Source organism: Tachyglossus aculeatus, chromosome 21 (genome assembly GCF_015852505.1).
Source record: "Tachyglossus aculeatus isolate mTacAcu1 chromosome 21, mTacAcu1.pri, whole genome shotgun sequence".
In the NCBI taxonomy this organism is placed as follows: domain Eukaryota; kingdom Metazoa; phylum Chordata; class Mammalia; order Monotremata; family Tachyglossidae; genus Tachyglossus; species Tachyglossus aculeatus.
In genome coordinates, this window is record NC_052086.1 from 1114007 (window position 1) to 1139062 (window position 25056).

The following is a 25056-nucleotide window of genomic DNA, read 5'->3' on the forward strand; positions in this document are numbered from 1 at the left end:
GCGAGCTGCCATTGAGAAAGGAGGGGCTCTCCTTGCGCAGAAGCTTCGGAAGGAACCAGAGACGAGGAGGCAAAAGCGAAAACAGTACCGGGCGCGGAAATCATCCAACAGCACAACGGGACATGGCCTTTCTTTTTTCTTTTCTTCCTCCCTTTCTTTCTTCCTTCCCTTTCTCTCTATCTGTCTGTCTCTCTCTCTCAAGTGAGTTTCACCACTAGCGGTGTCTTCTTCAAGCACAAAAGACACCAACATATCTACATCCACATACACCCTATATACATATATAATATTCTTTGACATCATTTGTATCCACTCCCTTACTCTTTTACCTATTGAGTACACACACGCGGCCTGGCCCTATGTATATTTAGATAGATGTACAAAGGCTACTATTTCAACACTCACTCACTCATGTCATCAACATAACCCTTTCTCCTCTTTCCCCCCTCTATCTCTTATCAGACAGATGAAGGCAATCTAACTGGTGAAAGGCAGCAGGGTCTTGGGAGTCATAAGACTTGGGTTCTAATCCCAGCTCTCTCACTTGTCTGCTGTGTGACTCTGGGCAAGTCACTTCACTTCTCTGGGCGTCAGTTACCTCACCCGTAAAATGGGGACTAAGACCGTGAGTCCCGTGTGGGACATGGACTATGTCCACTCTGATTATTTTGTGTCTACCCAGCGCTTAGTACAGTGGTTGGGACCTCATAATACCTTAACAAATGCCTTTAAAGAAAAACAAGATAAAACAGAAAACACCCAGATCCTGGATGCTTGGAGAAATGTCCTTTGTGATACTGCTCCTTAGAGTTACAGGTAGACCATTTTTCATCACACTCGACCCAGAGCAGATCACCTAACACCCCTAACAGTCTCCTTTGGGTCAGTGTGGTAAAGAGCATTTGGGTGAGGACATGGAGGGTGCCCTGGGGGTGTGGTGGGGGCGCGAGGAGGGGCGTTGCAGTGTGCGGAGATTAGTGAGGGGGCTTAGGTGGGCATTTGGGCATGGAATGGCCCTCTAATATTAACCTTTGCTCCCTCCCCAGCCACTGGGCCGTGATCTTCCCCCTCATCCCTTTTCAGGCAGGGCAACTGATCCAGGCTTGGACTCCTGGGACCCAAGGGTGGAGGGTGGGCCATGTTCTCTTTGGGAGTGTGGGTGTTGGGTTATCACATAATAATAATAATGATGTCATTTGTTAAGCACTTACTATATGCAAAGCACTGTTCTAAGAGCTGGGGAGGTTACAAGGTGATCAGGTTGTCCCACAGGGGGCTCACAGTTTTAATCCCCATTTTCCAGATGAGGTAACTGAGGCCCAGAGAAGTGAAGTGACTTGCCCAAAGTCACACAGCTGACAGTTGGTGGAGCCGGGATTTGATCCCATGACCTCTAACTCCAAAGCCCGTGCTCGTTCCTGTATATATGTATATATGTTTGTATGTATTTATTACTCTATTTATTTATTTTACTTGTACATATCTATTCTATTTATTTTATTTTGTTAATATGTTTTGTTCTCTGTCTCCCCCTTCTAGACTGTGAGCCCACTGTTGGGTAGGGACCGTCTCTATATGTTGCCAACTTGTACTTCCCAAGCTCTTAGTACAGTGCTCTGCACACAGTAAGCGCTCAATAAATACGATTGATTGATTGATTGATTTCCACTGAGCCATGCTGCTTCTCTACACATTTGGCCAGTGCTGAAACCAGTGGTGTGACAACAGAGTCCCCGTGCTTTGCTGAGCCCGGAGCCGGCCAGCGAGCCAAATTGCCTGTTTTCCACCCGACCCCCGGCTATATCCCCCCAATCCTCTCTCAGGCCAGGCCCCTGTATGACCCTCCGTAGGCCCCTCCACCCTTCCCCACCAAGACCCTCTCTCCTGAAGGATTATTAGCCCTAAGCAGCCTCGCCTCTGACAGGAGAATGCCTTTAGCCACTTCGGATTATGCTTGAGCCCTGCCCAAGGCACCTGGTCCTCGGTGGGGAGGAGGAAGGGGGGCCCCCACAGCTCTCAGGGCGGGTCACCGGGCCTCGCTCAGACCGGGCCTCTCACATCACCTGAGGGATTCTGGTCGACTGGAAAGCCCCCAGATGATGGTGCTCTGAAGCCTATCCCGTCCTTTCTATTACCTTGTCCCAAAGCCCCCATGGGCCCTGGGCGTCTGGTAAAAGGGAACTGTGTTCCTGTGGCTACACTGAGGCAGCTAGAGAGGGTGCCCCAATGGGCCCTCAACCATGCCAGGGAGAGAGTCACCCCCGAGCCAGCCCCTGATAAGACTAACCTGACTGTCAAGGCCCCAGAGGCGGGCGACGCGGGAGCGATGGCTCATCAGCTCGGCTTGATTCCCGGGCGGCAGCCACCCCGCCCGCTGCAGCTGCCCGGTAGCGTCGCACGTGGTGTGGGAGACCGGCAGACAGCGTGGCACCAGCCTGGCACAGAACCTCCCGGCGAGCCGCAGGCCTCTGTCGCCCGGGGGCAGGCCAGCCTGTCCGTGGTGGCCTGGACCGGACTGACACCAGACCGTGCCTTGGTGCGCCCCAAGGGAGTCCCACGAGCCTCCCCGGCATCTGGAGGCAGGGTGGGGGCACCTCGGGGTCCGGGCTGCCGCCAACCCCCGGCACTCAGACAAGGCTGACTACAATGCTGCTGTGCTCTGCCAGTGGTTTCCCAAGAGGAGGGCGGACGGCACCGGGATGCCCAAATAGGTCAGCCAGAGCACCGTGTCAGAGCTCGGCCCCACATGTCCCTGATGATGATGGTAATTTGTTAAGTGCTTACTCTCTGCCAACCCCTGTTCCAAGCCCTGGGGGAGTTACAGAGTAATCACGTTGTCCCACATGGGGCTCACAGTTTTAATCCCCATTTTACAGATGAGGTAATTGAGGCACAGAGAAGTTAAGCGGCTTGCCTGAGGTCACACAGGAGACAAGTGGTGTAGCCTGGATTAGAACCCATTTCCTCTGACTCCCAAGCCCGTGCTCTTTCCACTGAGCCACGCTGCTTCCCTGGGTGGTGGATGGGGGCTTCATGGGCAGTGGAGCAGGTGAGAATCCGCTGGTGAAGCAGTGGAGAAGCAGTGTGGCTCAGTGGAAAGAGCCCGGGCTTGGGAGTCAGAGGTCATGGGTTCAAATCCCGGCTCCGCCACTTGTCAGCTGTGTGACTTTGGGCAAGTCACTTCACTTCTCTGGGCTTCAGTGACCTCATCTGTAAAATGGGGATTAAGATTGTGAGCCCCACGTGGGACAACCTGATTGCCTCCCTCCCTCCCCACATCCGCCAAGCTAGCTCTCTTCCTCCCTTCAAGGCCCTACTGAGAGCTCACCTCCTCCAGGAGGCCTTCCCACACTGAGCCCCCTCCTTCCTCTCCCCCTCCTCCCCCTCTTCATACCCCCGACCTTACCTCCTTCCCTTCCCCACGCACCTGTATATATGTTTGTACGTATTTATTACTCTATTTATTTTACTTGTACATATCTATTCTACTTATTTTAGCTTGTTAATATGTTTTGTTTTGTTCTCTGCCTCCCCCTTCTAGACTGTGAGCCCGCTGTTGGGTAGGGACCGTCTCTATAGGTTGCCAACTTGGACTTCCCAAGCGCTTAGTACAGTGCTCTGCACCCAATAAGCGCTCAATAAATACGATTGAATGAATGAATGAATGAATGAATGGTGTCCCGCCTGCCCCAGAGCTTACGGTCAGGGTCAGTACGGAGCAGGAGAGACTCGGGCAGGGAACAGACATAGCCAGCAGGGTCCCAGGCCCCTCATCAAGACCCTCTGGGACCCTCACGAAAAGCCCTCCGGGGAATCGTTGGCCAAGAAACGTTATGTTATGTTATGTTTTGTTCTCTGCCTCCCCCTTCTAGACTGTGAGCCCACTGTTGGGTAGGGACCGTCTCTATATGATGCCAACTTGGACTTCCCAAGCGCTTAGTCCAGTGCTCTGCACACAGTAAGTGCTCAATAAATATGATTGATTGATTGACCGTCTCTATATGATGCCAACTTGGACTTCCCAAGCGCTTAGTCCAGCGCTCTGCACACAGTAAGCGCTCAATAAATACGACTGAATGAATGAATGAAGATACCTGTCCCCTAGGTTTCCTGTCATGCGGAACCTCATGACCCCCGCCGATATATCCCCCTATTCCCCCAACCCGGCCGCTGCCTTTTCTATCCAGCTTTCTGCCCTAGGGGAGCCAGGGGTTGGAAGGAAAGACCTGAGAGAAACGTCCCTTTCAAGGGAATGACTCCTGTCTGCGTGACGGAGGTCACGACAGCCACGGCTCACTGCCACTCGAGAGGGGGTGCGGCCAACAGGGAAGGCTCAGGAGACCGGGGTTCTAGTGCCGGCTCAGTCGCTTGTCTGCTGGGTGACCTTGGCCCAGTCACTTCACTTCTCTGGGCTTCAGTTTCCCTCCTGTAAGATGGGAAGATGAGGATGAAATACCCCCTTCTCCCCCCACCTTAGATGGTGAGCTTCACATGGGACGGGGACTGTGTCTGACTGGATTCTCTGGATCTACCTCAATCAACGGTATTCACTGAGTGCGTACTATATGCACAGCATTCATTCATTCAATCGTATTTATTGAGCACTTACTGTGTGCAGAGCACTGGACTAAGCGCTTGGGAAGTACAAGTTGGCAACATCTAGAGACGGTTCCTACCCAACAATGGGCTCACTGTCTAGAAAGGGGGAGACAGACAACAAAAAAAAACATGTGGACAGGTGTCAAGTCATCAGAATAAATAAAAGTAAAGCTAGATGCACATCATTAACAAAATAAATAGAATAGTAAATATGTACAAGTAAAATAAATAGAGTAATAAATCTGTACAAACATATATACAGGTGCTGTGGGGAGGGGAAGGAGGTAGGGCCGGGGGCGAGAGAAAAGAGGGGGCTCAGCACTGAACTAAGCGCTTGAGAGAGGACTATATAGCAGAGTTGGCAGACTCGTTTCCTGCCCACAAGGAGCTTACAGTCTAGAGGGATCAGAGGTCAGGCAGAGTGGCTGGCACTCAATAAATACCCTGGTCATGGCAACGTGCAGGAGTCCAGGGGAGCACACGTGCATATGAGTGTGTGGGAGTGTAAGGGAGTGTTTTACTGGACTAATCAAGTCTTCACCTGGCAGGACTGGGGAAGAGGGGTGGTCTGCCAGATAGAAAGAGGGAGGAAGCTGCAGGCCAAAGGGAGGTCATGGGCGAGGGGTCAGCAGCGAGATAGACAAGAAGGAGGTACAGTGAAGAGAATGAATGTGTATATATGTACAGGTATACATAGAGTCATATATGTAACACACACCCAAATATATATATATATATATATATATATATATACATATATATATATACACTGTACTAAGCATTTGGGAGAGGACAATAGAACAGAGTTGCTAGACACGGTCCCTGGCCACAAGGACTTTACAGTGTAGATGGGGAGACAGACATTAATATAAATCAATAAATTCCGGATACGTGCATAAGTGCTGTGGGACTGAGGGAGGGGTGAATAAAGGGTGCAAATCCAAGTGCAAGTGTGAAGCAGAGGGAAATCTTCTATCTTGTCCAGGCTTGGTGCAGCTTTTAGGTGCAAAGAAAGTACTTAATAAATACCAATATTATCATACACACCTTGCTTCTGCTGCAGGCACATGGGACAGTTGTGGGGAGTGGGAATAACCCCGCACACACACACACACACACACACACACACACACACACACACACACACACACTCTCTCTCTCTCTCTCTCTCTCTCTCCTCCCCCTCTTTCCCTGTAGCTCATATTTAATATATATAATAATTATATATATATATATATATTTGGGTGTGTGTTACATATACGACTATGTATACCTGTGTATATGTTTGTACATATTTATTACTCTATTTATTTTACTTGTACATATTTATGCTATACATATTTATTCTATCTACTTTATTTTGTTAATATGTTTTGTTTTGTTGTCTGTCTTCCCCCTTCCAGACTGTGAACCCGCTGCTGGCTAGGGACTGTCTCTATAGGTTGCCAACTTGGACTTCCCAAGCGCTTAGTACAGTGCTCAGCACACAGGAAGCGCTCACTAAATACGACTGAATGAATGAATGAATGAGGTTGGCGCTACAGGGGCTGAGTTGGAATATGAGATCAGTGAAATGAGGTAAGAGTGGGAGAGCCAAGTGAGTGATTTAAGGCAGATGGTAAGGGGCTTCTTGTCGGAAACTTCCTCTCAGACCCCTCTCTGCTAGCCCCTGCCAGGCCCCTGGCTGAAGGGGATGCTCACTGCTGTATCGGCTCGGGGTGGCCCTCCCCGTCCTGAGTGAAAGTTTGGGTGAACAGCACTGTGCTGAGCACTGGGGAGAGGAGAGCAGAAACAGGAGAAATGATTCATTCCCTTCAAGGCCCTGCCTTCTGCCTCTCCATCCCCCCGTCTTACCTCCTTCCCTTCCCCACAGCACCTGTATATATGTACATATGTTTGTACAGATTTATTACTCTATTTATTCCTTCCCCACAGCACCTGTATACGTTTGTACATAGTTACTACTCTATTTATTTTACTTGTACATATCTATTCATTTTATTTTGTTAATATGTTTGGTTTTGTTCCCTGTCTCCCCCTTCTAGACTGTGAGCCCACTGTTGGGTAGGGACTGTCTCTATATGTTGCCAACTTGTACTCCCCAAGCGCTTAGTACAGTGCTCTGCACAAAGTAAGCGCTCAATAAATACGATTGATTGATTGATTCATTCATTCGTTCCCTTCAAGGCCCTGCCAAGGCCCTCTCCATCCCCGTCTTACCTCCTTCCCTTCCCCACAGCACCAGTATATATGTATATGTGTTTGTGCATATGTATTACTCTATTTATTTATTTATTTTACTTGTACATATCTATTCCATTTATTTTATTTTGTTAATACGTTTGGTTTTGTTCTCGGTCTCCCCCTTGTAGACTGTGAGCCCACTGTTGGGTAGGGACTGTCTCTATATGTTGCCAACTTGGACTTCCCAAGCGCTTAGTACAGTGCTCTGCACACAGTAAGCGCTCAATAAATACGATTGATTGATTGATTGATTGATTGGGGAGAGGAGAGCAGAAACAGGAGAAATGATGCCTGCCTTCAAGGAGCTGACGGTTCCACCCGGCAAATGGTCCTAAAATGAATTACAAAGAGGAGAAAGAAGAGAATGAAGAGAGGGATGTATGATGGTCTAAAAAGGCGCTTTGTACAGTGCTCTGCGCACAGTAAGCGCTCAATAAGTACGACTGAATGAATGAATGGGAGGGTGACGGGCCCAGAAGCACTGGAAGTGACTTGTCCAAGGTCACACAGCAGACAAGTGGTAGAGCCGGGATGAGAAGCTAGGTCTTCTGACTCTTAGACCCGTGCTCTATCCACTACAACACATATCCTTGGGATATGTCCTGGTCAGAGGAAAAATTAATCCGGGCAGGCCTCCTGGTTGAGGGGAAATTCCACAAGGGCTGTGAAGACTGGGAGAGGAATGGCCTGTTGGATGTGAAGGGAAGCTGTATTAAGTATTAAGCAGGAGGCCAGCGGCGGGAAGTGTGTGGCCTTTATTCACCCTATCCTCAGCCCCACACTGATGTCCATACCCATCACATATTTGAATTTATTTTATTTGAGAAGCCGTGTGGCCTAGTGGATGGAGCACGGGCTTGGGAGTCCAGAGGACCTGGGTTCGAATCCCGGCTCCACCACTCGGCTGCTGTGTGACCTAGGGAAAGTCACTTCGCTTCTCTATGTCTCAGTTACCTCATCTGTCAAATGGGTATTAAGACTCTCAGCCCCACGTGGGACATGGACTGTGTCCAATTTGACTAGCCTGTGTCTTTCCCAGCGCTTAGTACAGTGCGTGATGTAGTGCTTTAACAAAAACCACAATAATTATTACTATTGTTATTAGTAATACTGACAATAAAAAGTCTATCTTTTTAGAAGCAACGTGGCTCAGTGGAAAGAGCCTGGGCTTTGGAGCCAGAGGTCATGCGTTCAAATCCCAGCTCGGCCAATTGTCAGCTGTGTGACTTTGGGCACGTCACTTGACTTCTCTGGACCTCAGTTCCCTCATCTGTAAAATGGGGATGAAGACTGAGAGCCCCCTGTGGAACAACCTGATCACCTTGTAACCTCCTCAGCGCTTGGAACAGTGCTTTGCACAAAGTAAGCGCTTAATAAATGCCATCATCGTTATCTCCCCCTCTAGACTATAAGCTCCTTCAAATCAATCACATTTATTGAGGGCTTACTGAGTGCACAGCACCGTACTACGTGCTGGGAAGACAAGTAATAATAATAATTATGGTATTTGTTATGCACTTACTACACGCCAGAGCGTTGGGGTGCATACACTACAATAGAGTTGGTAGACATGTTCCCTGCCCACAACAAGCTGACAGTCTAAATGTGGAGATGGACGTTTATATAAATTATGGATATGTACATAAGTGCTGCAGGGCTGAGGGAGGGGTGAGTAAAGGGAGCAAATCCAAGTGCAAGGGCGATGCAGAAGGAAGTGGAGAAGAGGAAATGAGGATTAAGTCAGGGAAGGCCTCTCGGGGGAGATAAGCCTTCAGTAAGGATTTGGTGGTTGAGTCATTGTCTGTCAGATACGAAGAGGGAGGGTGTCCCAGGCCAGAGGCAGTTCCTTGTGTTGCAATGTCCTCTCCCCAGTGTTTAGTACAGTGCTCTGCATACAGTATTCAGTCATTCATTCATTCAACCGTATTTATTGAGCGCTTACTGTATGCAGAGCGCTTGGGAAGTACAAGTTGGCAACATATAGAGACGGTCCCTACCCAACAGTGGGCTCACAGTCTAGAAGGGGGAGACAGAGAACAACACAAAACATATTAACAAAATAAAATAAATACAATAAATATGTACAAATAAAATAGAGTAATAAATACATACAAACATATATACATACATAATGGTTCAACAAACGCTGCTGTCATGAAGGCTAACTATAAATTCATTCATTCATACAATCGTATTTATTGAGCGCTTACTGTGTGCAGAGCACTGTACTAAGCGCTTGGGAAGTCCAAGTTGGCAACATATAGAGATGGTCCCTACCCAACAGTGGGCTCACAGTGTAGAAGGGGGAGGCAGAGAACAAAACTAAACATATTAACAAAATAAAATAAATAGAATAAATATGTACAAATAAAATAGAGTAATAAATACATACAAGCATATATACATATATAATGGTTCAAAGGCTGCTGTCATGAAGGCTAACTATAAATTCATTCATTCAATCATATTTATTGAGCGCTTACTGTGTGCAGAGCACTGTACTAAGCACTTGGGAAGTCCAAGTTGGCAACATATGGAGATGGTCCCAACCCAACAGTGGGCTCACGGTCTAGAAGGGGGAGGCAGAGAACAAAACATATTAACAAAATAAAATAAATAGAATAAATATGTACAAATAAAATCGAGTAATAAATACATGCAAACATATATACATATATAATGGTTCAACAAAGGCTGCCGTCAGGAAGGCTAACTATAAATAAATTCAAAGAATTAGACATTCCACTAGAGATAGCCAAATCAATCAGTGGTATTAAGTGTTTTCTGAGTGAAGAACACTTTACTAAGAACTTAGGAGGATAATACAGTTGACTTGGTAGATAAGATACCTGCCCACAAGGAGACATCAAGCAGACATCAAGCATTATAATAAATTACAGACAGGGGGAAAAGAGAGAGTATAAGGATAGGCATATAAGTGCTGTGGGGCTTGGGTGAGAATCATTCATTCATTTATTCTACCAGTGATTTGAGAGCTGAGAATGAGGCCGAGTGGGCACGGTGCCCTGTGAGGAGCGAAGAGCGGGAGCTGAGGTGGACGGGGAAAAGAGACTGTGGGAAATGGATCGGGAAGAGAATCAAACGATCCACCAGTCTAGTGATAGGCAAGGAACTGAAAGTTTGGGAGAGGACACTAATAATAATAATAATAATGTTGGCATTTGTTAAGCACTTACTATGTGCAAAGCACTGTTCTAAGCGCTGGGGGGGGATACAAAGTGATCAGGTTGTCCCACGTGGGGCTCACAGTCTTAATCCCCATTTTACAGATGAGGTAACTGAGGCTCAGAGAAGTGAAGTGACTTGCCCAAGGTCACACAGCAGACATGTGGCGGAGCCGGGATTCGAACCCCTGACCTCTGACTCCAAAGCCCGGGCTCTTTCCACTGAGCCACGTTGCCAAGGTGCAGGGCCTGGCATCGGTGGGTGGATTGGCGCTGCCAGTGCCAGGCGGGCAGGAGTCACTGGCCACCAATGGGAGCGGTTGGGAAAACGAGGATAAGTCACAGGGACGACAGCCGGGGGTCAGAGGGTCAGGACGGAGCAGCAGAATGAAGAAAGACACTCGTGCGAGGGTGGGAATGAAACACGGACGTGTCGAGGTCGGGAGCTGGGCTGAGGTGCCCGGGATTCTGGGAATCAGCCTGGAGCCCCAAGGATGGGGGAGAGTTCCCGGCTCTACCCCCAGGATGCCACCCGGGTCCGCCGGCCCACTGGGCCAGGGACCGAGCCATCATCCGAGTGCGACTTCTGGCCCCCGCCCGCTTCCGAGCTGTTCCCCTCGTGCCATGGGCCCGCCTGTCCTGCCCACCGCCCAGGAAGCGGGAGGTGAGGGGGCTCCGGGATTGGGCGTGGGTCAGGGATGGGCACTCGGGGCCGTGGGGGAAGCGCCCGACGGCGGAAAGGCGAGCTCGCCGCCTTCCACTGCCGCTCGCAAGACGGAACAGGTCCCGCCGCTGGCACGCTGGGCTTTCTTGGCAATATGGACTGACTCCGTCGGGACCGAGCCACCCCTCTCCTCCCTCCCTGCCAACCAGTCAACCAGCCAGCTGGCAGGGGCATCTTCTTAGGAAACTATTTTGGCACAGGAGGCCGTGGTGACGAGGCAAACGCCAGGGCCGGCTACACGGAATGACCGCCGTCCGTCCTCTCCTTCCTCCGGCCCCGCTCGGTAGCCGCAGGGCCCGGCTGAGGCTGGCCAAACCTCAGCCTGGCTCACGGCTCCAATGATCATTTCATTCAATCTGTATTTATTCAATCGTATTTACTGGGCGCTTACTGTATGCAGAGCACTGTACTAGGCGCCTGGAAAATACAATTCAATTAAAATTTCAATACGATCAAAGATCAGCGCTCCAGTGCTTAGAACAGTGCTTGACCCATAGTAAGTGCCAACTTGTAATAATAATAATAATAATGATAGCATTTATTAAGCGCTTACTATGTGCAAAGCACTGTTCTAAGCACTGGGGAGTTGCAATGTCATCAGGTTGTCCCATGGGGGGCTCACAGTCTTAATCCCCATTTTCCAGACGAGGTAACTGAGGCCCAGAGAAGTTAGGTGACTTGCCCAAAGTCACACAGCTGACAGGTGGCAGAGCCGGGATTTGAACCCATGACCTCTGACTCCAAAGCCCGGGCTCTTTCCACTGAACCACGCTGCTTCTCACACTGGTCTGCCCTGTGACCCTGGGGAAGTCATTTAACTTCTCACTCAATCGTATTTATTGAGTGCTTACTGTGTGCAGAGCACTGTACTGAGCGCTTGGGAAGTACAAGTTGGCAACATATAGAGACGGTCCCTACCCAACAATGGTTCTCTGTGCCTCAGTTTATTCTTCTGTAAAATAGGGATTAAATCCTAGTCTCTCCCACTTAGAGTGAACCCAATATGGAGCAGGGACTGTGTCCAACCTGATTATCCTGTATCCACCCAGTGCTTAGAAGAGTGCTTGACACTTAAGAGCTTAACAAGTAGCATAATTATTATCATTATTAGGAAAACAGATAGTAAAATAAACTTCAAATTCATTCATTCATTCAATTGTATTTAATGAGCTCTTGCTGTGTGCAGAGCACTGTACTAAGTGCTTATGGAATCAATCCTATTTATTGAGCACCAACTGTGTGCAGAGCACTCTAGTAAGCGCTTGGGAGTGTACGCTATAACAGAATTGGCATTGATGTTCCTTGTCCACCAGGAGTTTACCATCTAGAGGGTGACAGATATTAAAATAAATTACAGAAATGTACGTAAGTGTTGTGGGGCTGAAGAAGGGTGAATAAAGGGTACAAATCCAAGGGCGAGGAGGATGCAGAAGAGAGGGTGTAGGGGGAATGAAGGTTTAATGGGGGAAGGCCGCTTGGAGGGGATGGGATTTTAATAAGGCTTTGAAGGTGGGGCGAGTGATCGTCTGGTGGATATCAATCGTATTTACTGAGCGCTTACTATGTGCAGAGCACTGTACTAAGCGCTGAAGAGGGAGGGAGTATCAGGCCAGAGGTAAGATGTCGCGAGAGGGTGACGGAGAATTGGACGAGATGGAGGTACACTGAGTAGTTTGGCATTAGAGGAGAGTGCTAGACTGTGAGCCCACTGTTGGGTAGGGAGCGTCTCTATATGTTGCCAAATTGTACTTCCCAAGCGCTTAGTCCAGTGCTCTGCACACAGCAGGCACTCAATAAATACGATTGAATGAATGAATGAGTGCTGGGTTGTGGCAGATCAGCCAGGTAGGAGGGGACAAGGTGAGTGCTTTAAAGAAAAGACTTTCTGTTTGATGCGGAGGTGGACGGGCCACCACTGCAGGGTCTTGAGTGGGGAGATGTGGACTGAACGTTTTTATAGAAAAACCACCTCGGCAGCTGCGTGAACTATGGGCAGGAGTCGGGAGAGACGGGAGGCAGAGAGGAGGCAGTGCGGTAATCACAGTGGGAAATAATAATAATAATAAGAATAATGGCATTTGTTAAGCACTTACTATGTGCCAAGCACTGTTCTAAGCACTGGGGAGGATACAAGGTGATCAGGTTGTCCCCCGTGGGGCTCACAGTCTTAATCCCCATTTGACAGATGAGGTAACTGGGACTCAGAGAATAATAATAATAATTATGGCATTTAAGCGCTTACTATGTGCCAAGCACTGTTCTAAGCGCTGGGGAGGATAGAAGGTGATCAGGTTGTACCCCGTGGAGCTCACAGTCTTCACCCCCACTTTCCAGATGAGGTCACTGAGGCCCAGAGAAGTGAAGTGACTTGCCCAAAGTCACACAGCTGACAAGTGGCAGGGCCGGGATTTGAACCCACCATCTCTGGCTCCCAATCCGGGCTCTTTCCACTGAGCCATGCTGCTTCTCAGTTAACTCACTTAACTTCTCAGAGAAGTGAAGTGACTTGCCCAAAGTCACACAGCTGACAAGCGGTGGAGCCGGGTTTAGAACCCATGACCTCTGACTCATAAGCCCGGGCTCCTTCCACTGAGCCATGCTGCTTCTCTAAACGCTGGGTTAGATTCAAGCTAATTAACCTGGACACTGCCCACGTCCCCCTTGGGGCTCACAGTCTTAATTTCCATTTTTAGACTGTGAGCCCACTGTTGGGTAGGGACTGTCTCTATATGTTGCCAACTTGTACTTACCAAGCGCTTAGTACAGTGCTCTGCACACAGTAAACGCTCAATAAATACGATTGACTGATTGACTGATTTAAAGTGAGGTTACCGAGGCACAGAAAAATTAAGTGATTTGTCCAAGGCCACCCAGCCTCGCCGATGCCAGGAACCTTGCTGCCACCGTGCCCTCGGGAAAGGGGCCTCGCCAGCCCCCCGGGATGCTTTTGGGGACGTACTTTTTGGGATAAACACTTGGATCAGTGTGGCGGCAGTTTGGCTGGAGAGGAAAGGGCCGATTTTAGCAATGTTGCAAAGGGCGAAACGACAGGATTTGGTGACGGGTTGAATACGTGGGTTTAATGACAGAGATGAGTCTCCTTCTAGACTGCAAGCCCACTGTTGGGTAGGGACCGTCTCTATATGTTGCCAACTTGGACTTCCCAAGCGCTTAGTACAGTGTTCTGCACACAGTAAGCGCTCAATAAATACGATTGATTGACTGATTGATTGTAGGCAAGGAATGCATCTATCCAACTCTTTGTACTGCACTCTCCCAAGAGCGCAGTGAAATACCTGGGACCAGGTTCTAGTCCCAGCTCTGCTGCTGGCCTGCTATTAATTCATTCAATCGTATTTACTGAGCGCTTACTGTGTGCACAGCACTGTACTAAACGCTTGGGAAGTACAAGTTGGATGTGTCCTTGGGCATGTCAAAGACTCTCTCTGGGCCTCGATTTTCCCATCTGCATAATAGGGGTAACAGGAAGCGTGGCCTAATGGACAGAACAAAGGTTGGGAGCCCAGAGACCTGGGTTCGAGTCCTGTAAGGCATGGGTGGGGCAGAGGGGGCACCCCCGTCGGAGGTCACTGCCCGCTGATAATACTAATGATGGCATTTATTAAGCGCTTACTATGTGCAAAGCACTGTTCTAAGCGCTGGGGAGGTTACAAGGTGATCAGGTTGTCCCACGGGGGGCTCACAGTCTTAATCCCCATTTTACAGATGAGGTAGCTGAGGCCCAGGGAATAATAATAATAATAATAATGATGATGGCATTTGTTAAGTGCTTACTATGTGCAAGGCACTGTTCTAAGCGCTGGGGAGGTTACAAGGTGATCAGGTTGTCCCACGGGGGGTTCACAGCCTTAATCCCCCTTTTACAGATGAGGTAGCTGAGGCCCAGGGAAGTGAAGTGACTTGCCCAAAGTCACACAGCTGCCAAGTGGCAGAGCCGGGATTCGAACCCACGACCTCTGACTCCAAAGCCTGGGCTCTTTCCACTGAGCCACGCCGCTTCTCGCACCCCTCGGGCCCAGGGGGCCGCCGCCTCAACCACAGACCCAGCCGCCCACCCGCACTGTATCCAGGCGGACTGAGTGACGGACCATGGAGCAGAACAGGGGATGGACCGGAGTGATGGAGGAGGAGACCTAACGGAGGAATGACTGGAAGACGGGGCAGGGAACGGGAGGAGACAAACCGGGTGGCGGATCACGATGGAGGCGGGGGTCGGACGGACCGGGGCCGGCCTCCGTCTTCCAGGCTCTGCTATAGGAAGGTCACCCCCTCCCACCCCAGCCTGGGACCAGAGATTTTAATCCGCGTTTACCCACCCAGCCATATCCTGGGACAAACCGCTTCACTCCGGGGCCTCCCTCTCAAGAGTCAATCCTCAACCCCCTCACCAAATGCCCACTCCCTGTGAGGGGTTGCTCTTAGATTAGGACCTCTGGGACCCCGGAAAGCCGGGGACCGCAGCCCACCCCTATGAGGAATGGAGACCAAAGGGAGTCAGCTCCTGGACACGGGACAGCAAGGAGATACCGGTGGAGGACAGGGGAGATGGAGCATCCTGGCAGGTGGCAGGGGGGTCGGAAGAAGCCAAGATGTGGCTGCCCATGGCAAATACTTAAGCGGGCCCTGAGCCCATCTGAGAGTGCGGACCACAGATCAACCGCCATCCGCGGTCCTGCCCGCCCCCGCTGCAGGCAGAGACAGCGTGGCCCAGGTGTGTTTGAGGAGGAAGGAGGCCCACAAATGGCATTACACTGCCGCGCACACAGGGCATTACACTGGTCAGGTGAGGCCACAGGAAACGGCACTCCTGGCCCTGCCCCACGGGCCTCCCAGCCCACCTAAAGCCGACGGCGGAGACTCCACTCACCCTCCCGTCTTCACGCCCGCCCCTCCAGACTCCCCCACTCCAATCTCTCTGCCCCTCGGCTGCAGAGGCGGTCCCAAGCCTGGTGGGACTTAACGACCCTGTTTACCAAACCCCCAGCCTGGTTTTCGGAGGGCACCCTGTCAGCGAGTTTCCCGCAGGCCAGGCCTTGCGGCATGCCGAGACCCCTCCTCACGGCCGGCACCCCTCACCTTCCTCCCGGCACCGCCCTCACCCAGCTCTCCCTGTGGCAGTTGGAGCAGGGGGCAGCAGTCGGTGGACACGGGACCCCAGAAGCAGGGAGAGCGTGGATACGATACCATGATGTGGTACCTTTGGGGCGTAGAGAGAGGCACCGGGGGGGAGAGTGGACAGCAATGAGAAACCCACTCACATCGGCGCACCAGGAATCTCAGTCGGCCGCTCAGGCAGAGCTGGCCCAATGCGGGCGAGGGACGTCCGGTCTTGGGGGGGAAAAGGGGCTCTGTGGGGGACTGCGGGCCTGGGGAAAAAGCTCCCTTCCCTCCTTCTCTCTTCCCCACAGCTCATACCTTCCCCTGCCCACAAATCTCAGCTTCCTCTTCAAGTGGTCCCACAAGGGCCCAACTGGAGGGGTTGCAGTGGGCCAAGTGGAAATCCTCCAGGTGGGCAGACCTGTCCCAGGTGAAAGAGAGAGGCCCCCTCCCAAACAACCCCATGTGAAGCACTCAAATCCCCGGTCTGGGGTGTGGAAGCATACGGACCAGCTTTCCAAGCAGCCGCTTACAATCCTGTCAGCCGTCTCTGCAGCGGGAAAGGGCGGAGAGATAAGGCCGTACGGACCATCCAGCCCTGCCCGCTCTCGGGCCCCGGGGAGACCATGGGGCAGGCGGAGCTGGGAGTCCCGCTGGCACAGTCGTGGGGGCCACCGCCGTGTCCCGATGCCTGCCGGCTAACCCCGCTGAACCCTGACCTCAGCGGGGTGCAGAGGGCAGGGGGGTGGGCTGTGGGGAAGCAGGTGAGATGAGGCAGGACGGGGGACAGGGGAGGGGACGGCCGTTCTGGGAAGCTCCCGGATGAGCGCAGGGAGGGAATGGCAGCCCCTGGCCCGCCTCCAGCTCTGCCAGTCGACTTCTGCTTCCCTCATAGCCCAGCCCACCCCCGGGTTCTGCTCTCCCCCCTCCGGCCGGGCTCCCGGACCCTCATCTGCCCGCCAGGGCTGTTGGAGCAGTTAACCGAGCGCCACCCAAACCACGCTTCATCCTGACATGCCTCCTTTCAGACGAGGAGCCGAAAGCACTTTACCAGATTAATCTCCCCAATACCCCTGCAAGGTAGGCAGGTAAGCAGCGAGCATTAGCGCTGCCATTAACAGATGACTCTCTCAGCCACAGAGGGCTTAAGGGACTTACCGAGGTCTTAGGAGTTGAGTATTGTACCCAGCAACAGAACCCTAGCCCTCCACCCTTCAGCTCCTTCTCCTCCTCCAGCCCTGGGCAGGCACTGTGGCCTCCAGAGGGGCTCGCCCACCCGGCAACGCCCACGGGAGAGGGGCCCCAACGGCGAGGGCCCCCCAAGGCCAGGGCCCAGAGACGGAGCAGGAGGAGGGGCCGCCCTGCTCCCCCACCTTCCCGGGGCCCTCTCCGTCATCACCATCATCAAACATATCTATTGAGCACTTACTGTGTGCAGGGCACTGTACTAAGTGCTTGGGAAGTACAAGTTGGCAACATATAGAGACAGTCCCTACCCAACAGTGGGCTCCCAGTCTAAAATCAATCAATCAATCAATCAATCATATATATTGAGCGCTTACTATGTGCAGAGCACTGTACTAAGCGCTTGGGAAGTACAAATTGGCAACATATAGAGACAGTCCCTACCCAACAGTGGGCTCACAGTCTAAAAAGTGGGCTCACAGTCTAAAAGGGTGGCTATACAATCCGCACGGACAGGGGTTGGGCCCGGGCCCTGACGAGGCTGGTCAGGTGGGGTGCGGGGGCCTGGGTGAACGACCAAACGGGGGCCTCGGGCGTCTGGACCCTCTTGGTTTCCCAGAGCCTCAAAGGTGGCAGGGTGGCACTGCCCCGCGGGGCCAGCCAGCCCGCTCTTTCCCTCACCCCGGCAAGAAGGGGCCCCCCAAAACGGCAACCTGTCTGAATAAATGCCCAGGGTGGCAGGGAGCCGCGCACACAAACACACACAAACTTGGACTCACGTGAACCCTGTGGGCAGATGGGCACAGGTGGTGTTGAGGGCTCCCTCCAGGCCGGCGCTGCTGATCCCAGCAAAGGTCAGCGGAGAAAGCTTGGCTCCTGCGCGGAGAGAAAGCGAAGGAAAGGAATGTGACTAGGGCACCACGGGGACGCGGCCGGGCTCTGCCCCTCGGCCACCGCCGGCCCCTCGCGTGCCAAGGGGGCCCTTCCTGGGGTCATTACGGGCCCTCCCGCATTCACTCGAGGTTTGGAGGCTGAGGCTTGGGATGTAGGTTTGGATGGCGAGGACTCGCGGGGATGTCAATAAACACATTCGGCCGCTCCGGAGTTGCAAGACGTGGGCCGGGCGCTTATAGTACTTGTTAAGCACTTACTATGTGCCAAGCACTGCACTACGCACTGGGGTAGGTACGAGACGGTCATCATCATCAACTGTATTTATTGAGCGCTTACTATGTGCAGAGCACTGTACTAAGCGCTTGGGAAGTACAAATTGGCAACATATAGAGACAGTCCCTACCCAACAGTGGGCTCACAGCCTAAAAGGGGGAGACAGAGAACAAAACCAAACATACTAACAAAATAAAATAAATAGACGGTCATGTTGAGTACAGTCCTGGTCCTCACAGGGGGCTCACAGTCGAAACAGGAGAGATTAGGATTTAATCCCCACGGTACGGAGGAGGTAACTGAGGCACAAAGAAGTGATGTGACTTGTCCAAGGTCACACCGCACATAATAATAATGGCACTTATTAATAATAATAATAATGTTAGTATTTGTTAAGCGCTTACTATGTTCTAATCACTGGGGTAGATACAAGGTAATCAGGTTGTCCCACGTGGGGCTCACAGTCTTAATCCCCATTTTACCGATGAGGTAACTGAGGCACAGAGAAGTGGCTTGCCCAAGGACACACAGCAGACAGGTGGCGGAGCCGGGATTAGAACCCACGTCGTCTGAGTCCCAAGCCCGTGCTCTTGCCACTTAGCCACGCTGCTTCTCTGTTAAGCGCTTACTATGTGCCAAGCACTGTTTTTAGGGCTGAAGCACGGCACGTAAGTGGTGGAACTGGGATTAGAACCCAGGTCCTGACTCTCGGGCCTGTGTTCTTTCCATTAGACTACACTGCTTCTGGTATTTAGAGAAGCACCATGGCCTACTGGGAAAAGGACCGATTTAGGAGTCACGGGGCCCAGGTTCTAGTCCCGACTCTGTTGTGAATCTGCGTGGCTCATCATCATCATCATCAATCGTATTTATTGAGCGCTTACTATGTGCAGAGCACTGTACTAAGCGCTTGGGAAGTACAAATTGGCAACATATAGAGACAGTCCCTACCCAACAGCAGGCTCACAGTCTAAAAGGAGGAGACAGAGAACAAAACCAAACATACTAACAAAATAAAATAAATAGAATAGATATGTACAAGTAAAATAAATAAATAAATAAATAGAGTAATAAATATGTACAAACATATATACATATATACAGGTGCTGTGGGGAAGGGAAGGAGGTTTAATTTCCTCTAGACTGTAAACTTTCATTCATTCATTCAATGGTATTTATTGAACGCTTACTGTGTGAAGAGCACTGTACTAAGAGTTTGGAAAGTATAATTCAAACTTACTGTGGGCAGGGAACACGTCCGCCAACTCTGCTGTATTGTACTCATCATGGTGTAGTGCACAGAGCACGGGCCTGGGCGTTGGAAGGTTATGGGTTCTAATCCTGGCTCTGCCACTTGTCGGCTGTGTGACCTCGGGCAAACCGCTTCACTTCTCTGTACCTCAGTTCCCTCATCTGCAAAATGAGGAGCCCCATGTGGGACAGGGACTGAGTCCAACCCGATTGCCACCCCAGTGCCTAATGATGGTATTTATTAAGCGCTTACTATGTGCCAAGCACTGTTCAAAGCACTGGGGAGGTTACAAGGTGATCATTAGTAGTAGATCAGTCTTCACCTCCATTTCCCAGATGAGGGAACTGAGGCCCAGAGAAGTGAAGCGAGTTGCCCAAAGTCACACAGCTGACAAGTGGCGGAGTGGGGATTTGAACCCATGACCTCTGACTCCAAAGCCCCGGCTCTTTCCACTGAGCCACGCTGCTTCTCTGGTACGGTGCCTGGCACATAGTAAGCGCTTAACGGATACCATCATCATTATTATTACTTCCAAGTGCTTTCATGCGGTGTTCTGCACACAGCAAGCGCTCCAAAAATACCAGTGGCTGCTTGAACGCCCCATCGGCGGTCCAAACCCCGAGGCTTGGGGGTACGGGGGAGCACGTGTAAGAATTATGGTATTTATTAAGCACTTACTATGTGCCGAGCACCGATCTAAGCGCTGGAGGAGATACAAGGTAGTAGACTGTGAGCCCACTGTTGGGTAGGGACCGTCTCTATATGTTGCCAACTTGTACTTCCCAAGCGCTTAGTACAGTGCTCTGCACACAGTAAGTGCTCAATAAATACGATTGATTGATTGATTGTCTCAAGTAGGGCTCACAGTCTTCATCCGCATTTTCCAGATGAGGTAACCGAGGCACAGTGAGGTGACTTTGCCGAAGGTCACACAGCGGACAAGTGGTGGAGCCGGGATTAGAACCCAAGTCCTCTGACTCTCAAATAATAATAATAATGATGGCATTTATTAAGCGCTTACTATGTGCAAGGCACTGTTCTAAGCGCTGGGGAGGTTACAAGGTGATCAGGTTGTCCCACGAAGGGCTCACAGTCTTAATCCCTGTTTTACAGATGAGGGAACTGAGGCCCAGAGAAGTGAAGCGACTTGCCCAAAGTCACACAGCAGACAAGTGGTAGAGCCGCGATTAGAACCCAAGTCCTCTGACTCTCAAATAATAATAATAATGATGGCATTTATTAAGCGCTTACTATGTGCAAAGCACCGTTCTAAGCGCTGGGGAGGTTACAAGGTGATCAGGTTGTCCCACGAAGGGCTCACAGTCTTAATCCCCGTTTTCCAGATGAGGGAACTGAGGCCCAGAGAAGTGAAGCGACTTGCCCAAAGTCACCCAGCTGACAATCGGTGGAGCTGGGATTAGAACCCAAGTCCTCTGACTCTCAAATAATAACAATAATGATGGCATTTATTAAGCGCTTACTATGTGTAAAGCACTGTTCTAAGCACTGGGGAGGTTACAAGGTGATCAGTTGTCCCACAGGGGGGCTCACAGTCTTCATCCCCATTTTCCAGATGAGGGAACTGAGGCCCAGGGAAGTGAAGCGACTTGCCCAAAGTCACACAGCTGACAATTGGCAGAGCCGGGATTTGAACCCATGACCTCTGACTCCAAAGCCCGGGCTTTTCCCACGGAGCCACGCTGCTTCTCAACCCAATAAGGCTGTAAAGCCGCGGATCTGCTTTGGGACTCGGGAGCGATGGAAGGGGTGGCTTCCGCGGGGGGGAGCGGGGAGCAGTGAGGAGGGGGTGGGTGCAGTGAGGGAGGAAAGAGCGGGGGCAAAGAAATGAAGGAAGCAACGTGAGTCCGAGGTGGTGGGTTCGAATCCTGCCTCTGTCACTTGTCAGTTGTGTGACTTTGGGCAAGTCGCTTAACTTCTCCGTGCCTCAGTTACCTCCTCTGCAAAATGGGGATTAATAATGATACTAATGATGGTATACGTTAAGCACTTACTATGTGGCAAGCGCTGTTCTAAGCACTGGGGTAGACACAAGGAAATCAGGTTGTCCCACGTGGGGCTCACAGCCGTAACCCCCATTTTCCGGATGAGGTAAGAGGCACAGGGAAGTCAAGTGACTTGCCCAAAGTCACACAGCTGACCAGTAGCGGAACCGGGATTAGAACCCATGACAGATTTATTAGTACAGATTTATTACTGTTGCCAACTTGTACTTCCCAAGCGCTTAGTACAGTGCTCTGCACACAGTAAGCGCTCAATAAATACGAATGAATGAATGAATGACCCTACTGATTTTACTTGTACATGTTTACAAATAATCTCCTCACCGTACCTCGTTCTCGCCTGTCCCGCCATCGACCCCCGGCCCACGTCATCCCCCGGGCCTGGAATGGCCCCAATCCCTCTGCCCATCCGCCAAGCTAGCTCTCTTCCTCCCTTCAAGGCCCTGCTGAGAGCTCACCTCCTCCAGGAGGCCTTCCCACACTCAGCCCCTTCCTTCCTCTCCCCCTCGTCCCCCTCTCCATCCCCTCATCTTACCTCCTTCCCTTCCCCACAGCACCTGTACATATGTATATGTTTGTACATATTTATTACTTTATTTATTTATTTATTTATTTTACTTGTACATAGCTATTCTATTTATTTTATTTTGTTAGTATGTTTGGTTTTGTTCTCTGTCTCCCCCTTTTAGACTGTGAGCCCACTGTTGGGTAGGGACTGTCTCTATATGTTGCCAATTTGTACTTCCCAAGTGCTTAGTACAGTGCTCTGCACATAGTAAGTGCTCAATAAATACGATTGATGGTGATGATGATGATTTACTATCCTATTTATTTTGTTAATGATGTGCATTTAGCTTTAATTCTATTTATTCTGACGACTTGACACCTGTCCACATGTTTTGTTTTGTCGCCTGTCTCCCCCTTCTAGACTGTGAGCCCATTGTTGGGTAGGGACCGTCTCTAAATGTCGCTAACTTGTACTTCCCAAGCGCTTAGTACCGTGCTCTGCACACGGTAAGCGCTTAATAAATACGACTGAATGAACGAATGACCTCTGACTCCCAGGACCGTTCTCTTAATAATAATAATGATGGCATTTGTTAAGCGCTTACTATGTGCAAAGCACTGTTCTAAGCGCTGGGGAGGTTACAAGGTGATCAGGTGGTCCCACGGGGGGCTCACAGTCTTCATCCCCATTTTACAGATGAGGGAACTGAGGCCCAGAGAAGTGAAGTGACTTGCCCCAAATCCCACAGCTGACAATTGGTGGAGGCGGGATTTGAACCCATGACCTCTGACTCCAAAGCCCATGTTCTTTCCACTAAGCCACGCTGCTTCAAGATTAAGACTGTGAGCCCCATGTGGGACAACCCTATTACCGTGTAATAATAATAATGGTATTTGTTAGGCGCTTATTTTGTGCCAAGCACTGTTCTAAGCGCTGCAGCACTATTCTATCTCCCCCAGCGCTTAGAACAGTGCTCGCCACACAGCAAGCGCTTAACAAATGCCATCACTAATATTATTAGGGAAGCAGCGTGGCTCAGTGGAAAGAGCCCGGCCTTGGGAGTCAGAGGTCATGGGTTCTAATCCCGGCTCCGCCGCTTGTCAGCTGTGTGACTTTGGGCAAGTCACCTAGCTTTTCTGTGCCTCAGATACCTCATCTGTAAAATGGGGATTCATTCAATCGCATTTATTTATTGAACGCTTAGTGTGCAGAGCACTGTACTAAGCGCTTAAAACTAGGGATTAAGACTGTGAGCCCCCCGTGCGACAACCTGATCACCTTGTATCCTCCCCAGAGCTTAGAACAGTGCTTTGCACATACTAAGCGCTTAATAAATGCCATTATTATTATTATTACTCACAAATGCCATCAGCCTGCCTCAGAGGAAAAGAGCATGGGCTTTGGAGTCAGAGGTCATAGGTTCAAATCCCAGCTCCGCCAATTGTCAGCTGTGGGACTTTGGGCAAGTCACTTCACTTCTCTGGGCCTCAGTGACCTCATCTGGAAAATGGGGGCCAATAATAATAATAATGATAATAATAATGGCATTTGTTAAGTGCTTACTATGTGCAAAGCACTGTTCTAAGCACTGAGGAGGATACAAGGTGATCAGATTGTCCCATGTGGGGCTCACAGTCTTCATCCCCATTTTACAGATGAGGTCACTGAGGCCCAGACAAGTTAAGTGACTGTAGGCGCCCCGTGGGACAACCTGATCACCTTGTAACCTCCCCAGCGCTTAGAACAGTGCTTTGCACATAGTAAGCGCTTAATAAGTGCCATCATCATTATTATTATTTGGAGTCAGAGATCATGGGTTCAAATCCCGGCTCTGCCACTTGTCAGCTGTGTGACTTTGGGCAAGTCACTTGACTTTTCTGGGCCTCAGTTACCTCATCTGTAAGATGGGGATTGACTGTAAACCCCCCATGAGACAACCTGATCACTTTATAACCTCCCCAGCACTTAGAACAAGTCACTGACTTCTCTGTGCCTCAGTTACCTCATCTATAAAATGGGGATTGACTATGAACTCCCCCCAAGGGGACAACCTGATCACCTTGTAACCTCCCCAGCGCTTAGAACAAGTCACTTGACTTCTCTGTGCCTCAGTTACCTCATCTGTAAAATGGGGATTGACTGTGAACCCCACCATGGGACAACCTGATCACCCATAACCTCCCCACCGCTTAGAACAAGTCACTTGACTTCTCTGTGCCTCAGTTACCTCATCTATAAAATGGGGATTGACTGTGAACTCCCCACAAGGGACAACCTGATCACCTTGTAACTTCCCCACCGCTTAGAACAAGTCACTTGACTTTTCTGTGCCTCAGTTCCCTCATCATCATCATCATCATCAATCGTATTTATTGAGTGCTTACTATGTGCAGAGCACTGTACTACGCGCTTGGGAAGTACAAATTGGCAACATATACAGACAGTCCCTACCCAACAGTGGGCTCACAGTCTAAAACGGGGAGACGGAGAACAAAACCAAACATACTAACAAAATAAAATAAATAGAATAGATAAATGGGGATTGACTGTATACCCCCCATGGGACAACCTGATCACCTTATAACCTCCCCACCGCTTAGAACAAGTCACTTGACGTCTCTGGGCCTCAGTTACCTCATCTGTAAAACGGGGATTGACTGTGAACTCCCCCCATGGGACAACCTGATCACCTTATAACCTCCCCAGTGCTTAGAACAAGTCACTTGACTTCTCTGTGCCTCAGTTACCTCATCTATAAAATGGGGATTGACTGTGAACCCCCCAAGGGACAACCTGATCACCTTGTAACCTCCCCACCGCTTAGAACAAGTCACTTGACTTCTCTGTGCCTCAGTTACCTCATCTGTAAAATGGGGATTGACTGTGAACCCCCCCAAGGGACAACCTGATCACCCTGTAACCTCCCCAGCGCTTAGAACAAGTCACTTACTTCTCTGTGCCTCAGTTACCTCATCTGTAAAATGGGGATTGACTGTGAACCCCACCATGGGACAACCTGATCACCCATAACCTCCCCACCGCTTAGAACAAGT

General features: G+C 50.5%; 1 protein-coding gene across 1 annotated transcript in view; it reads right to left on the reverse strand.

Moving 5' to 3' along the window:
* Nucleotides 1-25056, reverse strand: part of GNB1L (G protein subunit beta 1 like) — a 49487-nt gene that overhangs the window by 23801 nt on the left and 630 nt on the right. Inside the window, exon 2 of the mRNA XM_038763080.1 lies at nucleotides 17835-17931. The gene's annotated coding sequence lies outside the window, so the exon portion shown is untranslated. The remainder of the gene's footprint in view (nucleotides 1-17834; nucleotides 17932-25056) is intronic.